General features: G+C 52.1%; 1 long non-coding RNA gene across 1 annotated transcript; it reads left to right on the top strand.

The window, feature by feature from the left end:
* The first annotated feature begins 4,919 nt into the window (after positions 1-4,919).
* On the top strand, positions 4,920-6,431 carry LOC123627441. The gene is made up of 3 exons (XR_006731291.1): positions 4,920-4,958; positions 5,493-5,544; positions 6,422-6,431. It is a non-coding gene; the product is annotated as an uncharacterized LOC123627441 (long non-coding RNA).
* The last annotated feature ends 17,844 nt before the right edge of the window (positions 6,432-24,275 follow it).

The raw sequence follows: 24,275 nt of genomic DNA, 5'->3' as shown, positions 1-24,275 counted from the left end.
CCAATCCTCGGGGATCAAGGCCCACGATGCTGATGATCTGCAGGAGTGAGCCAAGCCTCAGGAGCCCCCAGTCCCTGCCCCACTGCAAGTGCAGTGGACCCACCTTGCAGCCGAGCCACAGCAAGAGTGACAGTTCTCACTGTGTGCTGCTTGTCATGCTGGCACTCGCAGTGGGAGAGGAGTGTCCTTCCCGGTCAGCACATCATGTCGCCAGTGTCCTGGGCACCTGCCACTCTCTCCACCCACACCTGCCCTCCCCAGCCCCACATCAGCCCCCATTCTGCCTCAGTCAGAAGAGGGGGGTCTTCTGCCTTTCTCTCTAGAGGGATGTCCCCTCTGCCTCCTGGGACCTCTCCCTTAGGCTTCCAATCAGGAACCGCAGAGATGCCGCGACGTCCGATCCTTCCTTGGCTAACAGGGTGCTCCCCTCCCCCCTCTGCCCTCAGCAGGGAGCTGCGGGAGGAGGACCCACTGGACGACCTGGGGCAGGATTCCGTGGATGCCTGCTCCTTGTGGCCTTCCAGGGACCAGGACTTCTTGGACACCCGAGAGGCTCCGGACAGTCCTGCATTTGTCACCGAGGACATGTGGGATGCTTGGGAGGCCGAGAGTGAGTCCTCCCATTACGGGGAAATGGGGCTTCCTAGTGCTCTCCCTACTAGCCTCGGTATCTTTGTGCAGACCCGTCGATGTAGAGAGATGGCTCTCTGCAGTGGCACCTATAGGCCACCTCCACTGGGACCAAAGTCTAGTCCCGAAGTGTAAGCACAGACATTAGGGGTGTCAGGGAACTGTGCACTCTCGCTAGTCCTTGGAGCACACCAGTGTCATTCGGCACTCACTGGCAAAGGCAGGCTGTGGGCACCAAGACAGGCCAGGGTGGGGAGAGTGAGGGTGTCCTGGCGACTCTGCCACTTGTGCTGTACGTGCACAGAGTCCTCGGACAGACGCTTCTTTCCATGAGACATCTCACCTGTCCTTCAGTCGTCTGGCTAACTGTCACTCCTCACCAGTCTTTTTTGAGCCAGTGTAGCTGGTCAAGGAGGGTGACAGTTTTTCCTGTATGTTTGGAGACGGTGTTCCCAGGGTCCCTGGGCTCTGAGCTGCAGTCCCTGTCTTCCTAGTCAGCTTGTCCTGGGAAGCCTCATCTGAGCACCAGGACGTGAGCCCCACTGGCATTTGCCTGTGTGTGGAACTTTCCCTGAAGGCGAGGCTTGGCCCTGACGTCCCCACCTCCATGAATGGCCCAGGGCCACATGCTCTAAGGAGGACCAGAGACTCTGTTCTTTGTGAGAGTCTGTGTGTTGCGTCACTCAGTGTCATCTCAGGGTCACTCTCATGGCCATCAGCAGCACCCAGGGGGTCTCCCGGGGCAGGTGGCAGCAGCACCCGAGCAAACAGCGAGGCAGGGTCCCCGTGATCTCCAAAGAGAGTAACACGGGTAACTGTCTACCCAGGTGTGAGCAGGGGACCTGTGTTGAAGGTCTGTCACAGCAGCCACTGTCCATTCGGTGGCTCAGGAAAGCAGGGCCAGTCCCTTCTCCCAGGACACGTCTAGGGCTCCCTGCAGGGTCCTTCTCAGAATGTCCTCATTTCACCCAGAGACTCTGTCCGTCCCTGTGTCTGCACTGTGTATAGCAGGAACTGTGGCATGTGACTGTCATCTGATTTCATTTGCAGGAAAGCTGCAGGACTCTAAGGAACAGGAGTCACAAGAGCCAGCATCCCACAGGTGACTGTGACAGTCAAGGCCTCCCCGTGGGAACTAAGGTGCTGTTTGGGGATCTCACCTGGAGATCCAGGGACACAGATCTGCTGAGTGTTCCTGTGTGATCCAATCAGCCACCAGGAAGGGTCTGTTTAAGGAACGGTGCTCTTGTCCTTGCTATTCCTGTGTCGATTGCCACTTCCTAGGAATTTCTCACATTCAGTAAAGTAGAGTCAGCCAGGTGAAGAGTCACCATTCATGGATTCCACAGTCACAAACACATAGGACCTGCTGTCCCCTGTGTGGTTAAAATCAGGGAGGGATGGCCGGGCGGTGGCTCACACCTGTAATCCCAGCACCGTGGGAGGCCAAGGTGGGAGGATCCTTTGAGCTCAGGACTTGGAGACCAGACTGAGCAAGAATGAGACCCCGTCTCTACTAAAATAGAAACAAATTAGCTGGACAACTAAAAAATATATAGAAAAATCTAGCCAGGCATAGTGGCCCATGCCTGTAGTCCCAGCTACTCAGGAGGCTGAGGCAGGAGGATCGCTTAAGCCCAGGAGTTTGAGGTTGTTGTGAGCTAGGCTGATGCCACAGCACTCTAGCCTGGGCAACAGACCGAGAATCTGTCTCACAAAAAAAAAAAAAAAATATCAGGGAAGGAGGCGTCCCTGCCTTCTTCATTGCGGGCCCAGCCAGCTGGCAGCTTCTCCACAGCAAGAAACGTAACTAGAGGAAAGGAAAGTTCACGTGAAGAAGGCGCAGCAACTAGGCACACGATGCCCCGGATACAAACCTGCCTTTGCAGACATTTCAGAAAAACTGCTGCACATCAGCAAACGTGTTGCAGGATCCATTGAAGAATACCTGGGGCTGTGGTCACAGCGTCTCTTTCAAAGTCCTTCTCCTCTGTCATTGTTCCTTTCCACTCTGACGCTTCCCTTCCACCCACCTTAGGAAACACCTCGTCCTGATGCAGGACCAGGCCCGAGAGCTGACCCGGCTTCGCCAGAAGCTGCGGGACGGGAGAGAGGCCTCCTCCTCCCTCAGTCAGCACCTCGAGTCCCTCCTCGCCCAGGAGGACGGGGACAAACACCAGGAGGGGCTGGAGGAATGGTGCAGGCTGGCAGAGCATCTCACCCGCGCCATCAGCCCAGGTGAGGCGGCCACAGGCCCTGGTCACACACAGTCCCAGGGTAGGAGAGACTGCAGCCCTCCACCTGCAACATGGGGACCAGCTTGTCCTTTCACGTCACATCTGGGACCCTGACCAGCTCAGGACTGCCTGGCTGCGAAGACAGGACGAAGGTCCTGCTGAGAGCCCAGGGTGGGAGGACAGGAGGCGGCTTGTCACAGTGAAACGCTCTGGACTTCATGAGAGTGTCCCAGGCTGTGTGCTCAGTGCTGTCCTCACTGCACACGAGCAAGTGTTGATTTCTCCTTGTGGGAATTTTGCTTCTTCACCTGTAAAATGGTGACCGAGCCTTGCATGGCAGCCGTAGCGATGCACAGTGGGAACATTTCCAACTGCTCTTCCGAGAAGGCTAAAGCCCTTAGCGTGTGGGGTTGGATAAGGCCCGTGGGGCAGAGGAACTTGCTGTGGGACTGTCGGTTGACACTGAAATCCTTTCCGAACAGAGAATGTTCTGGCATAAAACAGCAGAAGCCAACTCGGCAGTCCCTGTGGGGTCCTCGGGTGCACAGAGGGACTTGGGACAGGGGTGTCTGTCCTCTCCAGAGAGAAAGGAGTTGGTTCTAGAACACAGCTGTGCTGGGACCAGCTCTGTGGCAGGAGGGCGGGTACAGATGCAGAGGCCAGAGGAACCTGGACAAGCATCTGATCACCTGGGGAACAGAAGAGGTTGTTGACCCTTCCCCCAACGTCACACAGTACATGCCACAAAGGTGACACATCGGATCAAAGAGACTTTGTGTGCTGGGTCATAAAACCCAGCCAAGCCATTTCTCCGTAGAAAGACAACACCTTTCAGTGTGTCATAAAATCAGACATGGATGTTTATGTCCCCATGCCCAGACAGGACACTGTGTCCGTAATGAGTGACAAAGAACTATGTTATGTCTCACTGGACATTTCTGAATTTGCAGATAATCCTGAAGATGAGGAGGGTGAGGAAGGACAAGGACCACTGCCCAAAATTGACCACCAGGGCAGGTAAAACACGGAGACGGTTCTAGAAAGAGCCAAGGGGACTGTAGCCACGCACACGACGCCAGGGGAAATACAAACGCTGATTGTACCCCGACTGCATTCACTCAGCCGGCAGTGCCACAGCCCTGAACACCCGGCTGTGGATTCTGCTTCTGGAGCTTTGAGTTTAGTCTGAGCCGAGGTGACCGAGCCAGGCAGGGCCTTCCTGTCCCCACAGACGCCATGTGGACAGGAAGGTGCAGGTCCCACTCGCTGTCCACTCAGTGAGCCTTAGGTCACTACAGGGATTTCACAGCAGGAAAGGTCAGGAGACAGCAGACATGTCCTGTCACTCTATTGAGACGAGGGGACGGAGAAAGCACCGAACCTGGGAGTCCACAGTTTCTCAGCAGCCGCAATGGCCTCCGTAGGTGACAGTTTAAAACATTATGCACAGTTGCCAAAAATGTTCCAGAATTCTCTTTGGAAGTCTTTAAAGGCATATCTGCAATGAAATCATTGTCAAATCCCTAATAACTTATCATTCACTGACTTCTCATTATACGTTTTCTGTTTGTCCCCCCTTAGTGACTTGGACTTCCTCCTCCAAGTGCAGGCGCGGGAGGTGACCCAGCTCCGCCGCCTGCTACGGAAAGGGAGAGAGGCTTCCTCCGCGCTCAGGGGGCATCTCCAGGCCCTCGTCACCCACCATCGCCCTGAGGACGCCCAGGGGCAGGGCCGCCGCGAGCACCTGGCGGAGGGGCGCAGGCTGGCAGAGGGCCTCGCCCGCTGGCTCAGCCCGGGTGAGCGGCCACAGCCCTCGGGACTCTGAGCTGCTCCCAGGGGCCGGGTCGCCAGAGACTCCCACCATCCTGATTTCCATGTCAAATGTGTGGCCGTGTCAGGGTCCGTAGGGCCTGGGGGGGAACAGAGGAGAGAAATTCACTGGGCAGGAGGTCCTGGCCTTCCAACTGCCACTGTCGTCCCTGCGGAATGTGGACTCTGGGGCAGGAGGCAGAGTGTTAGAGATCAACGAGCCCTCCACTAGAGTGACAGTCCCTTGAGCTCTCGCCTGTGCACTGGCCGTCACAGCTGCAGGTGAGGGTGGATTTATCCTGCGGGGACGTCCCTCCCTCATCTGTGATTGGTCACATAATGTGCCGCTTGGTAGCTGTGACCGTTGGATGAGCAGATGCCCAGGGACGCACTTGCAGAGGGGAGAAAAGCTCTCACTGTTGGGGGCTGATCTAGTCAGAGCCCTGTCCCTGTGAGAGTTGTGAGGGGACAGAGAGCCCCGAGCCTCCTTGTAGAGAGACGGGCCATGTAGCTGGAGAAATCCGGAAGAAACCGTGCAAGTGTACAGTGACCTGGAGACCAAAATAGGTTTTTGCATTTCCCAGTAAGTTCAGAGCTCACCGTGACAATGATCCACCATGCTGGGGTCATTTTACAGGACGGATCACTATGTGGTCCCTCCCCACTGTGTCAACATCCGCAGACGAGATGGGCACAGCTCTCTAAGGGTGTCCAAGGTCACACGGGTCATCTGTCTCCAGGTCCAGATGGGCCCAGCGTGCGTCATGGTGGGAATGGCACTATTTAATCTCTGGACATTTCTCCACTTGTTTGCAGAGAACAATGAAGATGAGGAAGACGAAGAAGATCTAGAATCACTGGCCTCCAGGTGACAATGAATTATCAGGGGCTAGAAGCAAGGGGACGACATGGCAGGGCAGGGTGGTGTTTGAGGACAGAAGGTGAGGCCAAAGTCACCAAGATTTCACACTCGAGGCAAACCCAGCCCACTGGTTGTAGTGACGCATTCACTGCCCAGAGCTGGCAGAGCCCTGCAACAAGGGCGTCACCTCCCCCGTGGTCCGTCTCCTTCGTGGCGCTAGTAGCGTGAGTCTCACCAAGGGGACTGACCAATCTCAGGGCATCTTGCCCTTGGATGGATCCCGTGTTCCCCTGCGTGAGGCTGTGACCGGCAGGGCGTGCCTGTCTGCTGTCTACACTGTGGCCTTGGGTCAGTGACGGGAATGTCCTCCCAAGCAATGTCAGCAGCACAAACAGTCTGCAATGACACAAGTTTGAAACACGAGACCTAGAACACACAAGATCTCAGAGAGTGTATAGAGCCTCAGGCCCCGTGGTCCCTGCACTGCTACGTGTGAAATTCACCGTCATCTGTCCCCAGGGTTGACCCAGGGGTATGGGTCCCTGTGTGCTGTGTGTCTTGCCTGCACCTGACAGGGCGTCTGGGGTCTCTTCCTCCTTAGCTCCTCACTTGTCAGTGCACTTTGCACTGCCGTGTGGTCTCTCTGTGTCTCTCTGTGTCTCTCTCTATCGCTCTGTCTCTGTCTCTGTCTGTCAGCCCCATGCCCAAGGCAGCCGAGCTGTGCGCAAAGCGGAGGAGGGGTGTCCTGCCTCCTTTGGGAAGGGAGGCCACAGGCCATTGGACCCCACCCTTCTGCTTCCCGTCAGGCCCCACGGGGTTCTCAGGGGTCTCATCTCTCCTGAGATCCCTCTCATCCCTCATCTTTGGTTCTTCCTCTCCCCAGTGTGCCCAGTGAGCTGCAGGAGGACGCAGGGACTGCAGGGCTGTCACAGGCACTGACGGAGCACGATTTCCCTCCTGGTGGTGCTGACCTGTCTGACTGCCGAGAGCCGATCAGAAGCGCCGCCTCCCTGTCTGCCGAGCCTGAGGCCGAGTCTGTTCCGGATGGAGCGGGTGAGTCCTCCCGTGATGAAGCTGGTCAGTATCACTGGCATCCCAGGAGGCCTCACTGTGCTCAGTCCTCTGCCTGGGCTGAGTGATGTCCCTGCAGGCCAACCCTGGAGACATCGTTGGTTCCTGTCAGGTGCTTGGGCAGAGTTTTCTGCACAGAGGGGAGGTGGGTCTGGGAGCTTTGCCGTCTGCTCAGCGCCTGGCCGTGTCTCTGCCAGCCTGGGCACCCGGGATCTCTGCTTCCCCAGTCACACACCTGACAGGTGACATCTCCTTCATGTACTCGATGTCTGTCTGTGTTGCAGGGTCACTGGGTGGACTCACTGACCCGCAGGGACATCAGAGATGGGTGTTCTGGGAGGACGTAGCAAAGAGAGCACTAGGATTGTTCCCACTGAAGCCTCTTCTCCTTTCAGCCCCCACGCAGGAGGGCTGTCCCCAAGGGCCTTGGAGTGGAGACTTGAGCCCCTGCGTGTCACAGGTGCAAGCTGCAAACACACAGCTGCAGCCAATCACCCTGGTGACCGACTGTCTGCAGCTGCAGCTGGACCAGCAGTGGGGTCATGGCTGTGGCCTCACCACATGGAGCCTCCCCTGCGACCCGTGCATCCTCGCAGCCAGTGCTGACTCTGGGCACCAGTGGCTGCTCCTCCCTGGGGGGCAGGACAGGGGAGCAGGAGCCTCTGGTGAGGGGGTTGCTGTCACCATGCTGGGGGTGGAAGGGACAGTGGGGCCCCTCCGTGCTCGCTCAGGGCCCGGTGGAAATCCAGGGTGCTCTCCATTGTGAGAAGAACGAGGTCTTGGGATTTGGCTCAGACCTGCCCTCAGGTCCTGGCGTGACATTTCTTGGTTTTTCACCTTGGCTATGTCACCTGTCTTCTTAGGTCTTCACATTTAAATTCACACACCGGAAAGCTCTGAAAAATAATTTCTATATTTAATTGTTTTCGTGATTATTAACACAATTTCCGAAGTGGCTGATTCAGTAACAATTGTTCAATTAAAGCTATGAGCACGTCATATCTAATCCTTATATCTTTTGTTGATTTATCGCTTACATAGCGATTTCAGATGGACTTTTTTTAACAGTGTTGATCCTGGGCCCACAGGTCAGTCTCCTGACGCATCCAGGTTTTCTTCTGGTTCTTTAATCTTCTTTTTGAAGCAAAGGACAACATTTTTTTGTAAACTGTCCAATTCACTCTCCCCTGTGACCGTGCATCTAGTTCATCACCTACACGCAGGGCAGGGCTGTGTCCTTGGTTTTCTTCTCAGAAGGACCCACTTCTGCTCAGTCTGTCTTAACACAGAGCTCCCAGCCCCCACATCCTGTCCTGCCCCTCCTTGCTCTCTGTCCCTCTCCATCTCCTCCTGGAGCCTATGGGGCTGCCTGGGGCTCCTCTGTCAGGCGATGCCTTCATGTGAGAGGTGACAAGCCCCAGGTACCCAGGACTACATGAGGGTCATGAGAGGTCAGGAGCCCCAGTCTGGCCCCATAGGGAGGGCTCCTGGGACGTGCTCGGTGCTCACAGGATGCGAATCCCAGACTGATTTCCTGGTAACTTGTATCATCTAAGCCTCTGCTCTTCCCTCTGGTCTGTCTTCTAGTTCTTGGATTCCCAGGATCCCAGCCAAGACTCGCCCCACTGGCCCAGACAGTCTGTCCCCTGCTCGCTGGCCCGAGTGCCCTGATACCGAGGAAGAGCGAGAGAAAGTTGCTGTTCAGCAAGTGGAGAGTCACGTGCAGTTTCCCAGGCCTGCAGCTGCGGGTGCAGAGGTAACCCCACCTGCGGTCTCACACGCAGGCACCCCTGCTGCTCTCTGTGCAAGGTGACAGGTCGTGTCCCGCTGCTCTTTCGCTGCCACATGTGTTCCCTCCAACAGCCACTGTAACCTCTGTCTGGTCTCGATGGTCAAGTTGATCTTTGACTTTGCAAGGCCAGCCAGGTGCCTGGAATGCTCCTGCCAGGACTCAAGAGTTTTCCTTCTTTTCCGTCCTTGGGAACCTGTAGCTCCCTAGCAACGGTCCCTGCTGTCACTCCCTCCAACCGCTGAATGAGAAGAGTTAAAAATGAGCACATTTTTTGCTCATGGCACAAAGTAATGTAGAACCTGGGTCCCAGGTGGGAGACCTGCACTGGCCTCGTCAGCTTTGTGTTCAGCCCCAGAGGTGCAGGGCTCTGTGACGGGGGTGGTGTTTCCAGGGACTCAGTGTCCAGGCACCGTGGACTCATTTGAGCCGACATTAGCTCAGGGACACTCAAGGGACCCTAAGGTGACATCAGTGCAGAAGTAGTTGCACAGGGCAGGACATCAATCCTCATAGACCATGGGGTGATGAGGCATCTGCTCTCTCTCCGTTTCCTTCCCATTTCTGCCTCCACAAGTCCAGGCAAGCGTCCCTGCTCTGTCTCTGCAATTCCATTTGGAATCTCTCCTTCTTCCTTTCTTTCCCGACCCCCTCTAGGAAAATACTTTTACTGTTTCTAAATCCTGATCCCTGTCCCAGCCAGGGTGACCCACAGCCTCCAGTGGCTTGTTCATTTCTCCATTGGGCCCTTTCTCTCCTCCTTCCAAACAGTGTGCAAAGGGCCTGAGGCCTGGGTTCTAGTTCCGGGGTTGTCAGTATCAGGTCACATGGCTTTAGTGGACTCTCAGCCCTGGGGCACCACGCTCCTGTCGTCAGTCCAAGGGGGACTGGACGTGGATGAGTCCGAGGTCCCTGCTGGCTCTCACAGCCAGGGCTCTTCCCACAGCCGCCCACCCCTCCCTGGAAGTCTGGGACGTGGGGGTATAAGAGGGCCTGTTTCTCTGCCAAGGGCTCCTCCCCCTGCAGTCATCTGTCTCTGAGTGTGGTGGGTGACACTGAGCATGTCCCTCACCAGCAGGTGTGAAAAGCCATCACTTTTCTGCAAACAAAGGAGGAAGGTGGCTGATAGAACCAGGTCCTGGTTGGGCAAGGACAGGGTTCCTATATCCTGTCCCTCAGGGTGACCTTAAGTTCAGGGAGGTTTTCTTTTCCCCTGTGGCTGTCACTGGCCACTTCAGCCCAGCCTCCCACTGGAGCCCAGTGTGGCCCTGGGTCCGTCCCTCTCAGCCGCCCCTCCCGACTCAGCCACCAGCAGGACTGACAGACTCTCATTGGATTGTTTTCTTTTTTCAGATACCAAGTTCTGCTGGAACCATGAAAAAACTAAAAGTGTTTCACACAAAGTAGCATTTCTACTTGAAAAAAAAAACTACAACAGTTGACATGGATATAATTTGGAACACATATTTTTATTTCCCTATTTATTTCTATACAATACCCTTTCTCATATCTTACCCTATATTTATCATAAAAAGAAAGAAAAATATTTTATGTTAAAACATTTTCTTTGGCCTAAAATAAAGTTATTTAAAATAAATTACAATGTGCCTGTGAGCCTACCGTGCCCGTCCCTGTGGCCCTGTCCTAGCTCACTCCGACTCCTGTGACAAAACCCCATGAACCGGGGGCTCATGATCAACAGAAATTCGTTCTCTCCCAGGTCAGAGGTTGACAGGTCCAAGAGGGACCAGCAGGCTCGCTGTCTGGCGAGGACCCCTTTCCTGATCCGTCCATGGCCCTTTCTCTCTGTGTCCCCACGTGCTAGAAGGCAGCTCTCTGGGGTCTTCTATGTGGGCCCTCGTCCCATTCAAGATGGCTCTGCCCTTATGAAGGGATCGTTTCCCGAAGGTCCCACCTTCTATTAATATTACAGCCACCTTGGGGGTTAGGATTTCAACATAAGAAATGGGGGGACCTAGGCATTCAGACCATAGCACCCCCGTGTGACATCCTGAGGTGGAGGGGGAGTCAGAGGGGAATGGGCAGGGAGGGTTTTGGCCTAGGAGGGGGAGAGGAGGAAGAGGATGGGGAATGTGAGCTGAACAACAGGTGATTCTCTTCCCTGGCCCCAGCGTGGCAGCCCCTCTCTCTAGGTCACCCCTGGATCCCACTGTCTGCTCACAGCTCACCCTGGCCCCTCACCCTGCAGCCTCTGTCTTCCCACAATGGCAGTATCTCACCCTCCTCCTTTACCTGATTCTGGGCACTCTTCCACTGGGACTCCCCAGGCTTAGGGCACTTTCTACATGATGCACAGAGCTGTCCCCTTTACCACCCGCCTCCACAGACCCGCACTTGCCACACTCTCACCTTGTGGTTCTGGAGAGTCCAAAGCACAGGAATCTCCCCCATGAAAGGGAGATGCAGCCTGGATCCCATGAGGTCACGCCGTCCCACTGCTGAGCCTCACCCCAGCCGCCCGGGTCAGGGTGTGCAGCGAGAATGGCGCGGGGGAAACACAGTGCTCAGGACTCTGACCCACAGTCCTGAATCCAGACGGCCAGTGCTTTATGAACGTTCATTTTTGTTTCGTTATCTTCATGGGAGTTCTGGCATTTGCATGGTTGGCTTTTCAATTTTTTTAACCTGCAAAAGGCTTGTATTGGCATAACACGGGACTCTGGAATCCCACTGCTTCCTGTGTCACCAGAGGCAAGTGGGCTCCTGTGCCCCAAGACACCTGCACTGGAGTGACCATAGCCACCTTGTGCCTAAGGACCACAAACTGGGCTCAGCCCAACGCACGCATGTCATTGTCTCAATTGGCCACCAGATGGCAGTGCGTGAGTGCTTATTACTAGAGCATTGCTCCAAAAGGTTTACAAATTTAATTACGAAGCTAATGAAAACCCCACACAATAAATGAATATAAGGCAACCCAGTAACCGGAAGATGCACCTTGAGATGCATACAGACTTGTAAAATATGAGTCCAACCCCAGCACCCTTCCCCCGACCTCCATCCATCCATCTATAAACATCTGTCTGTATAATCTTACTCCTTTGTGATAAGAATCTTTCGGTGGCAAGTGGTCTGCACTAGAGACAGAAAGTAACTGAAACAAGGGAGGACATACTACAGGTGATTGGCGGGAGGTCTCAGTGCAAGTCTGAAAGTGGGAGGTCTCGTGATTAGCAGAGCCAAGGTCAGGTACACATTCTCTTCCATCCCCAAAGCACTGGGTGATTTTTTCCTCTGGGGAACTTTGCTAAAATCCTTTATATCCTAATAGAGCATCAAGTCAGAATAACGGCAAGCGGTTCTAACAATATTGAGGGAAAGATTAGGTTATCAGTACAATTACATAGCAGTCTGCTTACTACATACTCTATTATAATCCTTAGTCCCCCAGGTAAGACAGTCAGTGAGCCGAGAGCAGAGTGTCCCCTTGGTTCTGACTGTGTCACACGCCCCAGCCCAGCACCTGGCACAGCAGAGGTGCCAAATACTGCTCAGTGAACGCACCTGGGATGCGAGAGCTGACAGGGAGTTGAACACTATATGAAGTTGGGACTCTCTTAGAACAGCCCAGATATGAGGTCACCATAAGCACGCTGCTTGCTAACCTGTCAGGCTGTTCATTTTTAAAACATTTTAATCTTTTTATTTATTTTTTTAGAGACAGGGTCTTGCTCTGTAGCCCAGGCTGCAGTGCAGTGGCAAGATCAGAACTCACTGCAGCCTGGAACTCCTGGGCTCAAGTGATCCTCCTGCCTTAGCCTCCCCAGTAGTTGGGCCCATAGGTGTGCACCACCACACTTGGCTAGTTTTTCATATTTTTTTGTAGAGACGAGGTTTCACTATGTTGCCCAGGCTCGTTGTGAACTCCCGGGCTCAAGCGATTCTCTCACCTCAGCTTCCCGAGGTGCTGGCATCCCAGGTGAGAGCCACCACACCTGTTGCTGGGCTTTTTAAACCTGATTGGCTTCTCATGGCGGCCCCCAGGCCAGGTGTACCTGGTGCCAGGTATTTCCCAGAATCCCCGCCCTGCTTTAACTTCTCTCTTGCTTACTTTGGCTTCTCGGATCATCCTCCTGTGTGTGTCTTCATGCTAAGGCTCAGGGGACACCTCTGAACTCCTTGGGCAGCCCACTGGATCTCCCTGCTCTGGCCCACCTGCCATCACCCGCTCCTGGTTCTGCACTCGACCTTCACTACAGCATCATCCCAACTCCAGTTAGGAGACACCCCCAGCGTGCTGGCCCTGGGGGCCCATGCTAGCCAAGGTAAGCCCTCTCCACCCGCCTCTTCCAGCATCCTCACCTGGGGACAGGGGCTCTGATGTCTAAAAATTTGTAAGGAAGAAAAATGATCTCATGCCAGTTTTCCTAGAAAATAATTCCCAATTTCTGAAAAATTACGAGAAAATTGTGTGATTTAATTGCCCTGCTTCTTGGAATAACGAAACTAGATGACAAAAAACAGAAACTGCAATATTCTGATACCAATGGCAATAAAATAATTCAAACATTGTGGCCATATATATGCCTTTCTTTTATGTTTATGACACTATCGTTTAAAAACATATGGAACTTAAGGTGACACCTACTCTGCCTTCTTAGGAGGCCTAGAATAAGAAAATTCCATAATTTATTTCCCTGTGTACAACCCTTTTAACGCAAATCGAAGTTAAGAATTCAACTGCTCAGATCTTTGCTTTTCCAGGTGGGGCAGCCAGGGCCCAGAGACAGGGTGTGGTTTGCCCAGTGTCACCAACCGACCCTGAGAGAATAGACAAGCTCTTTTTCCACTTAGTGTCTTCAGATTCCCGGCCAGTAGTTTTTAAATAGTAGGTTCTCTGTGAACCTAATCAGAACTGAACTGAACTGATCAGAATGGAGCTATTCCGTAAGGTTTTGAGAGTTCCTTTCTCCTAGTGGTAGGTTCAGCTTTGTTTCTGGTGAACCATGTCAAAATAAAATGTCTTGAGCACAGCAATTTGAAACCAACAAGTCTCCTTTTCTGACAGTGAGCAGAGAGGAATTACGCTGACAGTTCTGATTAGCCTCCTGCTTCCTCTCTGAGAAGCAGTGCTCTAAAACCACCTGGGCTGGGCTCAGAGCAGCCCACACTGTGATGTTATTTACCAATTACTGAAAGCCGGAGGCCAGCTCTGCTGCCCTGCCCAGACACCGGCAGGGACTTGAGAGGACCTTCATCCCCCGCCAGAATGGCTGGGCCCAGACGGTCTCTGAAGCTCCCTTCCCTCTTGGTCAATTGAGGTTTATGAATATTAAAGAGCTTCACCATTAGAAGGTAGGCCTTTCAGAATATTAGATTCTGTGGAACTAAATCTTAATGACAGGATTTTATTCATAAAGCTATAGTGGCAAAGACAAATAAAGCTTGATATAGCTCTAAATTAGTAGTGGTGTTTTCATTGAACAATTAATTTTAAGGTCAGAGTACCTAAAAAATCTGTGTTTCTGGGAAATGAGCATGCCTGGTGAATTTTACCCTGTCTCTGATGATGCTTGAAAGATCTGCTCTTCTGGATGAAGAACAGAAATAAATTATGTCATATATCATGAAATGTAGAATTGCGTGATAATTCTGTTGTATCTTTCTATTTAGTTGTGTCTTTAACTTTGTTGTTAATGTTTTATAATATTCAGTGTACAGATATTTCACCTCCTTTGTAAAATTTATTCCTCAGTATTTTATTCTTTCTGGTGCCATTGTAAATCAGATAGTTTTATTAATTTATTTTTCAGATAGTTCATTGCTAGTGAGACTGAAAAAATCCTGGTAATCAAAGACTCATAGGACCAACTTTTTGTTTGTTTTGTTTTTGATAAAGATCATTGAGGGAGGTTAAAAATGTCGGTTCATAATACACAAAGGAATACCAGACGTTTGCTTGCCACATTGAAATTGCATGGTATCATATGTAGTACTTTTCCCTCCTCTGCATTACTTAGAAATATTAACAAGTTCGGTAGCTACCCATATTTGCAAAGTGTTAGCAAAGTACTTCTAACTTAAATACCTGTAATATTTTGAATATTAATATCACTTTAATCTTGGTTTACTGCTCAAAGCTTCTTTAGATATCAATGATGTTTTAAAAATACTTTTAAAGTGTTTCTTTAAATAAATAATTGCAATGGTTACCAAATGTACAGTGAGGAAAAGTGTTTATCCTAATATTGGGGCCAAAGTGTTAAGCAACTCTGTTACAGGACAAGCTGTGCCTGGAAGGGTGGCTTGGGAAAGTGGTGGTTTAGAGCAGAACGTCTGATTCTGTGTGTTTGTACCAAGGGTGTTTCCTTTCTGGGTTTTTTCCCCTTTTTATAGGCGGCCACAATACTGACATGTTTAATATTGAAGAGTTGGACTTCCTGGGAGTTATAGTATATGCACCCCTTTTTGAATACAAATGCTGTTTAATTTATGTGGAAAACACATAGAATTTGCAGATTACCATTTTAATCAACTCTAATCTCTGTATTTTCTGCTTCCCTCACTTCTCCTTTTTCTGTCAAAAAAAACAAAAAACAAACTTCCATAAACCAAGTTTGGAAATGACAGCTAACGTCCTCTCTTGGAAAGCGGGGTCTGCGTGCAACATAAAAGCAGCGCCATGTGGGGGAACCTATTCTAAACCATATGTTCATGCGCATTAACAGCGTTCAGGGGGATGATCAATTTTTTAAGAAAGAGAACAATCCATTCATTGCACAAACCTTTACTGAAGAGCCATGCAGAGGCAGGCAGGGGTTGTGTATGTGGTCGTGATATGACGGCCCCAGTCTAAACTGGAATTTGGCTTCAAGTCCCCCCCCCCCCAGTGTAAAATTTTCTCCTTTTTTCTTGAACTTTTCTCGTGGCAGGTGCAGGAGCTTTGAAGTTCGCAGAGCATCCTCCAGTTGCTGAGTTCTTCGGCCAGGGAGGATGCATTCGATTCACAGGGTGGAAGTCACAGTCCCGAAGATCCAGGAAAGGTTTTTCTCGCCCAGGTTCCACAAGGAGCCAAGCGGGGGCCAAGGGGGCGGCGGCGGCAGCGGGCGGGGTGCCAGGCCCAGGCTGTGTCCCCAGCAGGCATTGGCGGGCGACAGGCGCTGCACTGAGCATGTTCCCGCCCAGCCGCCCCCCAGCAGCAGCCACAGACCCAGCGACAGCGACAGGGACAGCAGCCACCGCGCATCCTGCAAAGAGGCCGCAGATGCGAGCCAGGCCGGCAGGGCCCGCGTCGGCCTCTCCTCCCCGCGCCTCCCCGCGCCGCCCGACTCGGCCCGGAGACTCCCGCGGCCCGGCCCGGGGCCCAGGAGGGCCGGGGTGGCCTGAGTCCCCGGGGCGCGGCGGCGGGATGGCGACATGGGGAGCCAGGATGGGAAGCTGAGAGGGGCGCAGGGGGTGCCTGGGACGAAGGCGGTGGCGCCCAGGACGCTCTGGGGCCCAGGGATGCGGAAGCCACAGAGAAGGGGAGCGGGGCAAGAAGGCGCTGGGCCAGCAGGGCAAGGGGGAGGGGGCGGCGCCGGGGGGCCGGCAAGAAGAAGAGCAAGTGGGACCCCAGAGCCTGGTGTTTTCCAGCCTGCGGATCCGCAAGAGCCTGTCCAAGGGGAAGGGCACTGGGGGCTCCCGCGAGGACATGCTGGACGCCCAGGCCCTGCAGGCCGGGCAGGGGACAGCGCTCACTCCCTGCTCCCCGAGACCCGGACCTCGGCCTCTGGGCGGAGGGGACGGGCCTGTGGGATACACAGTGTGGGGACCCTTTGGAGGTGACTCGCGCAAGGGGTCCTGGGCCTCCTGAGGCTGGGGTCCGCGACCGGGCAGTCGCCAAGGATTTGGAAACTGCAGCAGGGGCGCAGGATGGACAAAGGACCAGTTCGCCTTCGGACACGGACATCTACAGCTTTCACTCTGCCACGGAACAGGAGGATTTGCTCCCAGACACCCAGCAGGGACCCGCCTGCAGCAGGAGAGGCAGCACCTGCTCCAGGGCTCCCAGGACCCGTCCCCCTCCTCCCTGAGCAGAGCAGGAATCTGGAAAGAGGAACAGCAGTATCTGTTTGTCAAACCCACAATAGATTATAGAGAAGCCATAAAAACCCTTTGGGGTAATGGATACATGTACCTTACCTTCAGGGCAGTCACGGTTTCATAGGTACAGACACATGTCAAGACTCAGGAAATTGTACACTTTAAATCTTTGTAGTTTATCGTTGCATCAATTATACTTCAAAAAGCTGAAAGAAATTGAAAAACTAACAGACCTTGGAATCTAAGAGCTACGTTCTTATTCTTATGCAATATTATATAAATCACTCTTATTTCAAAAAATACCACAAAGTCATAATGAGCTACTATGATAGACTAGAAGAACGGCATATAATAAGGTACATTGACTAAGGTTGTTGAAATGCATGAGTTAGCATTTAATATATTGAGGTCATTCTTATTCCCCGATTTCTTTCTTACCATTCTGAAACTCCAAATTTAAAATGCTATCTAAGTGAAAAAATCCGCATCAAATGCAAAAGTATTCAGAAAGTCGTAAGGGCCTTAGAAGCAAATGACAATAAGGCATCAAAAGGGAAAGGAATGAGGAATGTAAAAACTCTCACTTTTATAACAATTGTATCCCTCCAGAAAAGTTCTCATTAAAATAAATTTAAAAATCAAGTTTGGGGTTAAAATTAGAAACTATTCTTGGCAATACATTTCTACAGTGGAACTTCAGCTCATGTAATTTATCTGTAGGTTATATCAAGGAATCCTACAAAGCCATTAAAATCATATTTTGAAAAACATTCTACGGCATGGATCAGTGTTCATAACAAGTGAAAAAGTAACTGGGAACATAGGATGATCCCATTGTTGGAAAAACTGTGTATCTGAATTTAGAAGAATGTGTACTGTTACATGGGCTATGGTACTGTCAACTCAAATGGTTATTGATTCTATAATCAGAAGGATTCATCCACATGCCTTGCTTGGATGTACTATTTTCTTTAACACAATGCACAGCTGTGATATAGACCACGTATTCACACCACACCCCTCCCCACAGCCTGTGGCTGGTCCTGCGAGACCCCAACCGGGCCTCTGTTTTCTGCCCTGGAATTCAGGGTCTTACTCAGGTGTCCAGTAAATACCCACTGAAATTCTGCACTTGGGAAGAGACCTATTTTTTTATAATGTAAGATGAAGAAACAGTCTTCCTCTAGAAGAAGGGAGAATCTTACAGAAATTGCTTTTGACCTAACAGCAAGCACATGGGAGTATCTAAGTATGAATGTCTTCCCCTTTTGCCAACAGAACCAGGGAGCCTCTCGGCGTTCATGCCATGTTCTCGTGCAGCCCCCAGAGGGCAGTGTGGGACTGCTTATGACAATGACATTGGCCACTTCAACATTTTCAGGGGCTAGCATTCAGAACGAGTTTTATTATCTTAGAGAATTTTTTAAAAAATGTTTATTGTTATTATCCTTTAATAGGATTTGGAAATAATGAAAATTTCATGCAATAAACAAATATAAGTTTCTCTCACTAACTGGAAGATGTATCTCCTTACACATGTAGACATATAAGATTATGAAAGAATGAGTGAAGTTGGATCTTAACCGAGCAAAATATTAAAAATTAACTGAGTACGGATAAAACAAGTAAATTTAAGAACTAAAACTAAAGAATTTAGTAGCTCATAATTTACTCTCAGTTCTCACATTAAAGACCGAGTGTGGGGAGACAAAATCCCTTTCCATGTTCGCAGGGAACACGCAGGGACTGGGGCTGGACCCGCTTGCTGAATTCACAGGCTCAGGGAACATCATGACTCTTGTGCTCAGAGACACAGAAATGTCCCACACCCTTGTTTCACTCCCTGTCCACACTGTCCCCGTCTGTAAAATCCGACATCTGTGCTTATCAAGGGACGCTGAGCTAAGTCAGTTGAGCTCAGCGAGGGCAGTTCCTGATCCCTGTGGGTAGCGTCCTGTGCTGGTCACACTGGGGAGCAGAGGACAGGAGCTCCGGTCCCCACTGAAAGGAGCTGAGAGTTGTCTGCTCTGAATTCAGCCAGGGGTCTGTGTAGGTGGGAAATCAATAGCTCACCCCCTCGCTCCCCTGCTGATGAGGAAGAGGATCATGGGGAGCAGGGACAGCCCTGGGCATTATGCACCTCCTCCTGATTCATGTCCACACAATGCAGAGAACGTCCTGCAGGGAGGGTCCCAGCTTCCTGTGTCACAGTTGACTGTCACACGTCCTCAGCATGGGTCCTCTCCATGTGTTTATGTCACAGATCATATCTAGATTGTAGCAACAAGAAGAGAAGCAGCCCAGTGACAGACTGGAAATCCTTGCACGATGTCTGGTTGGGCAACGGGTCTCTACAAAGGTCAAGAACCTGCTCAGAAAGTGACACTTTAGGGAACACATGGATGAGCCGGGACCAGTGTCCTGTGGGGGGAGACACCTGACTGCATCTCGCAGCACCTGGTGACTTCTGGAGCAAAAACACTCTCTAGTTGCCCAAAATGCCGGCCCTGTACACCAGATCAGAAGGTCCTTAGTGCAGCAAATCAGCTGGGAAAATGGCTCTGCCTCTATGGCCAAGGAATGACATGGATCCCCTGGGGGTGACACAGCAGAAAGCAGATGGAACTGAGGACAGTGGCCACAATACAGCACATGAACTGGCTGTCTGCTGTGGAGCTGTGAGTGAGCTGCTTAGAGAAACAGAAATGTTATGTTTTCAAAAACTGTGTTTGGTGAAAATGGGGATGATTGGCCACTGAGGCTTAACATTCATCTCATAACTGACATCATCCACAGCGTAGTGTGGGGATGGTTTAGGGTGGAGGGACACACTGTCAAAAGTGGCCGAGGAGTCCTCCTTCCTTCACTCCGACGCGAAGGGTCAGGGGCCCACGATGACACGAGCTCCACCCTCAACTCAGGCAGGTCCAGCAGCTGAACTGCAGAGACCTGGGCCACAGGGCAACTCCCAGGTGTCAGGATCACCAGACCTGGGTGGGGATGGAAGCCAAGAACGTGAGGAGGCGGCTCGGGGGTCCCTCTCCCCTGCCTGCCTGTCCCGCTCAGCTCAGCCTCATCTGCTGTGTCCCTAAACCACACTGCACGTGGGCACCATGGAGTCTCATCAGCCCATGGTCATGACCTTGACCTTCCCATGTTCGGTTAGTGGAACACAACCACAGCTCAACGGTTTCAGGGCAACACACAGATCTACGGAACAAGGTTTCATAAAGGTGCTCTGGATCCCTGTCCTGTGCTGTATGTGAATGAAATGACCAAAAATGTAAAACCTGCCATGAGGTTGACAAGTCTTTTCAATATAGATGGTCACGTCCTGTGTTCAAGGACCTGCACACGAACTAGTTTAATCACTGTGACGGCTGGGAAAGGGAACATGAGGGAGTAGAAAGGAATCAATTAGCAGCAAGTATGAGGTTTAATGTTCAGTGACATGAAGTAACAACCCAAAGCAGCCCACACAGTGGAGGACTTAGGTGGTAGGAAGTCACATGTGACATAGGGACAAGGAGAGACACAGCCCCTGGGAGAGGACTGAAGGCAACGTAACCCTGGAATGCAGCAGGGACACTCAGATAGGACAGAAACCACATGGAAAATCTAAGTATTTGTTCACTTCGTGTTAGAAATGACATTTTGTTCTATAATTTCTAATGGATATGGAGGGACGGGAGAAGATACAGAGAAGAAAGTCACGAGAGATTTACGTTTTTACATTGCAAAAGTTTGACATTATTTAATTTAGGAAAAGTCCTATGGTCTGTTTTCATGGCAAAGAAACGGTGGGGTGACCACTTCACAGCCAGGAAGGAAATAAAACTCGTGGGGAAACTGTTTTTGCCTGGATATTTCCATACAGACACAGCAATGGACAAGAGGAAATGTGCTGAGATTTACTGAGAAATGAAGGGGTCTGTGGCGTGAACACGTGTCTACACCACTCTGGAGCATGGCCACCCAGGGGGTGTCCTATCAGTGTGTCCCCTTTAGGCCAGACCACCTGGCTGGTGCATCGGCATGGCCAGTCACCTGGGGGGCAGGGCTCCTGACATTCCGTGCACCCGCACAGAATTCTGTTGTGACGACCGAAGACCGTTACGTGGCTCGCTGAGCTGCATGCGCTCACTTTCGTTGGGCTCTGAGCTGCTGGAGGTGACTCCAGCTCTCAGCTCCGGCGACCTGAGCATGCTTCACTGAAAAGTGAGGGGATCACGTTTTTCGCACAGTAAGTGAAGAAGTCCAGTGTTGGTCTCCCTCAGTCCCGATGAAACCTATTGGATTTCATTTGTTCTTCACCCACCATGGGTTTGGGTTTCTTCCCCCCAGTCCCAGGCTGTGCCTCTCCTGCCACACTGGCCAGCATGGCAGGGTCCCTCTGCCCCCGGTCCAGGCAGAGGGCAGAGATGGACACCAGGGAACTGCGCTCCCAGCTGCTGGAGGCCAAGCAGCAGATTCTGGACCTCAGGGAGAAACTGAGTGTTTCAGAATCCACGGCCTTCTCCCTGGCCAAGCAGCTCCAGAAATACAGTAAGTGCTGTAGGTTCCCCGTGCTGAGGGACCAACGGTTGTGTGTTTTCCCTCTGAGAAAATAAAGTCTCTGGACTTGGTGCTTCTCTTCCCTTTATCAAAATAAATTCCATGCTGACTATATTCCCAGGAAGAGAAAAGGGGGTATTTTAACCGCATTTTTCTGAGGATGGAGAAACTGAGGCACACAGAGTTTGGCCAGGATTCCAGGTGAGGCGTAGGGTGGGGCATGGGGTAAAATGTCAGTTATTTATTCCTGCAGCTGCCAAGGAAGTGCCTGTGATTCGGGCCACAAGCTGCACTGGTTTGTCTTAGGAGCCTGTGCACTGCACCAATCCCGCAGTCACATGTTGTCACTGTGGTTGTAATTTCTGGGACTGATGAGCTTCCATTCAATTCAGGCTTGTGCTGAGGCCCAACAGGAAAGCACTGAGCTGCCCCCTGGGGAAGGTGGTGGGACACAGCCCCTGCTTCAGAGGAGCTTCCAGAGGCGTGTGCTCCTAACGGCAGTTGGGACATTCCTTAGTGACCCCATCCGGGGGGCCGACCCTGGTGGGAGAGAAGCTCTGCTTCCTGGGCCACCAGTTCTACTTTGAGTCTAAGACAGTCATTTGAAACTTAGCTGGAAGGTAGATGGTGCTTCTGGTTATGTCAGGGACACTTTCCCACCCCTGTGTGTCCCCTGAGCTGGGGAACCTTCAGGGACACAGGACGGCCAGCAGGTGCGGGTGGACCGTGACGGTCTGAGCTAGGAGACGTTGGCCCACATGTGAACAAGGGACGAGGAGGACAGCAGCAGCCCCTGTGACAAGCAAAGCAGTGTGTGGGATGGGCCCCCTCCCCCACCCCAGTGCGCCTGCCCACTGCCAGGCCTTGTCCTGCTCAGGAAGAGAAGAAGCCCGAGCGACTGAGGGGTCCTGGGAGCAGGGCACGCGCACAGCAGCAGGATTGGAACAAATTGCCCAACTCTGAGGCTGAACTTGCATCCTTTTCCTACAAATTATTTTCAAATAATTCAGAGGGTTTTAAATCAAAAGGAATTAAAGAGAAGAATAAAAATTGAAGGCTGTTATGGAAGAGAAGAGATGAGTTCTGGGAAAGGACAAACTGTCTTTTATTAACACCTTTCCATGTAATCATAACATAAGCATATGAAATACTGTGAAGAGGAAGAAGATGGAAGAAGGCTGAAGACCATGTGGAGAGCAGGGACCCTGGGAATGTCTCCGGGCGCCAATGCAAGTTGTTTGTCTACGCTGTGCCTCAGTTTCCTCCTCTGTTTATACGGTGCTACCGTAGCACCTATTAATTGGAGTTGCAATGATACATTCATTAATTCTTGTGTCACTTTTACAGCAGAGCCTGACAAGCGGAGCCACTGTGAGCTCCCAGTTCTCTCACTTCCAGTGTGACCCGAGCCTCACTAGCGGGTGGGAATTAACACCTGATGTTTCCCACAGGCGCATCCGGATGCGATTTCCACCTGTGAGAGGCTGGTGCGCTCTTTGCATTCCCAGCACGAGGGACCCAACAGTCCTGGGGTCCTCGGAGCCGTCCCAGCTGTGCAGGCTTCACTGTGTCACACCCAGCGCAGTGATTTCCGTCACAGGCTGCACCTTGGTCACGTGACCCCTGATCAGAGTCAGACCTTGGGGGTGTGAACTCTGACTCTCCTAAATCCCAATTCCATTTTTACCAAGTACCTTCATGTGCCTTTCGGCTTCTGTTTCCTCCTCTTGCAATAGGGATTCTCAGTGCCATGGAGACGGGAGGGTGAGAATTAAAGGTGTAGAAATCCCCACATAGGACCTGGGACTGGGGACACTTTGGTCCCTGGGAGGGACCCTGCCACCTCCCCTGTGGGCAGTGGCCACAGCTTCCCACTGAGGCCGGCGTGTGTGTGTCTTTCTCAGAGTGTGGCGAGTGCAGGGACGTCCTGGAGTCTGTCCTGGGGGTGAGGCTGGACTTCTGGGAGGAGGAGCGGGCAGAGACGCCGACCCTGGAGGACGAGCTCAGGTAAGGGCGCTGGGTGCGGGGCAGGAGGGGGACGCGGGAGTCTCTGACGTGGGCAGCTCAGCTGGGACATCTAAGAGCTCACCTGGGCCAGGGGAATGGCAGGAATGGACGAGGTCGGCACGTTTTTCACAGATAGTAATAAAACAAGATGAAAACAAAACTACGGATGTATTCTGGCCCACAGTTGTGACTCAGAGCCACATTTTCTCCTTCCAAACAAGAAATTGTTAAGGTGACAGTCAGGTAACATAAAGGTAACCAAGTACAGTGACAACTCAGCAGCAGTGACTGTAGTCACACTGTGCATTGAGGGGATGGAGACACCAGAAGCCCCGACTCCACACTGGGCGATATATCCCTGTGACAACACTGCACTGGGACCCCTCACAGTCATACAATTAAAACTGTACAATGTTGTGCACTCACCGTCCCATTCACTCTGAATCACACTCACCCTGACTGAATGTGGCCTCTGAGTCTGTTACCCAAAGAACGTTGTCCCCTTGGCCTGGTCATCCTGTGTCTTTCATGCTTTCAACTGGCCCCAGCTGGTCCTGCCACATTGCTTCCTGTGGCTGCGTGTCCAGTCGCAGCAGAACGTGCTGGGTGTGTCTTCACGTGGAAAAGGCCTTGGCCACAGGGAGGGACTGAGGGACACCGTTGTGAAGCCCATTCAGGAAGACACCTGGCTCCTCTTACAGGAGAAACAGGAAGGGAGCGTCAAGGATCTCACAGGGGCAAGTTCTGACGCACGGGAGGCTTTCCCTGCACATTCTTCTCTCTCTTTGCCACAGGCAGGTCACCAAATATGTGCTAGAATTGCACTTGCAAGGCTTCCTGGGGACATCTTCACAGAAATGTCTGCCGCGGCCCATATAATCTACTGTCAACTGTGCCTTTTCATATTTGCTTTTGTTCCCACCATAGGGAAGCCAATCGGGTCATTGACCAGCAGGCCCGAGAGCTGACCCGATTGAGGCAGGTGTTGCGAGAGGGGGGAGACGGCTCGTTTCTCCTCAAGCAGCACCTGCAGGCCATCCTCCTCCAGGACAATCCTGACAGCTGCCAGGGCCAGGGCCTCCGTGACCACCTGATGGAGGGGCACAGGCTGGCAGAGGTCCTCGCCCGCACGCTCAGCCCAGGTGAGGGGCCACAGGCACTCGGGACTCTGAGCTGCTCCCAGGTGCCAGCTCGCAAGACACTCCACTCACAATGTGTCTCTTTACCTCGCTGTCCTTCTTTGCATGTCACATTTATGGCCACGGCAGGATCG

This window comes from Lemur catta, chromosome 25, assembly GCF_020740605.2.
Source record: "Lemur catta isolate mLemCat1 chromosome 25, mLemCat1.pri, whole genome shotgun sequence".
NCBI lineage: Eukaryota > Metazoa > Chordata > Mammalia > Primates > Lemuridae > Lemur > Lemur catta.
Note: the sequence above shows the minus strand (reverse complement) of the source record. Positions and strands in the feature narration are given on the sequence as shown.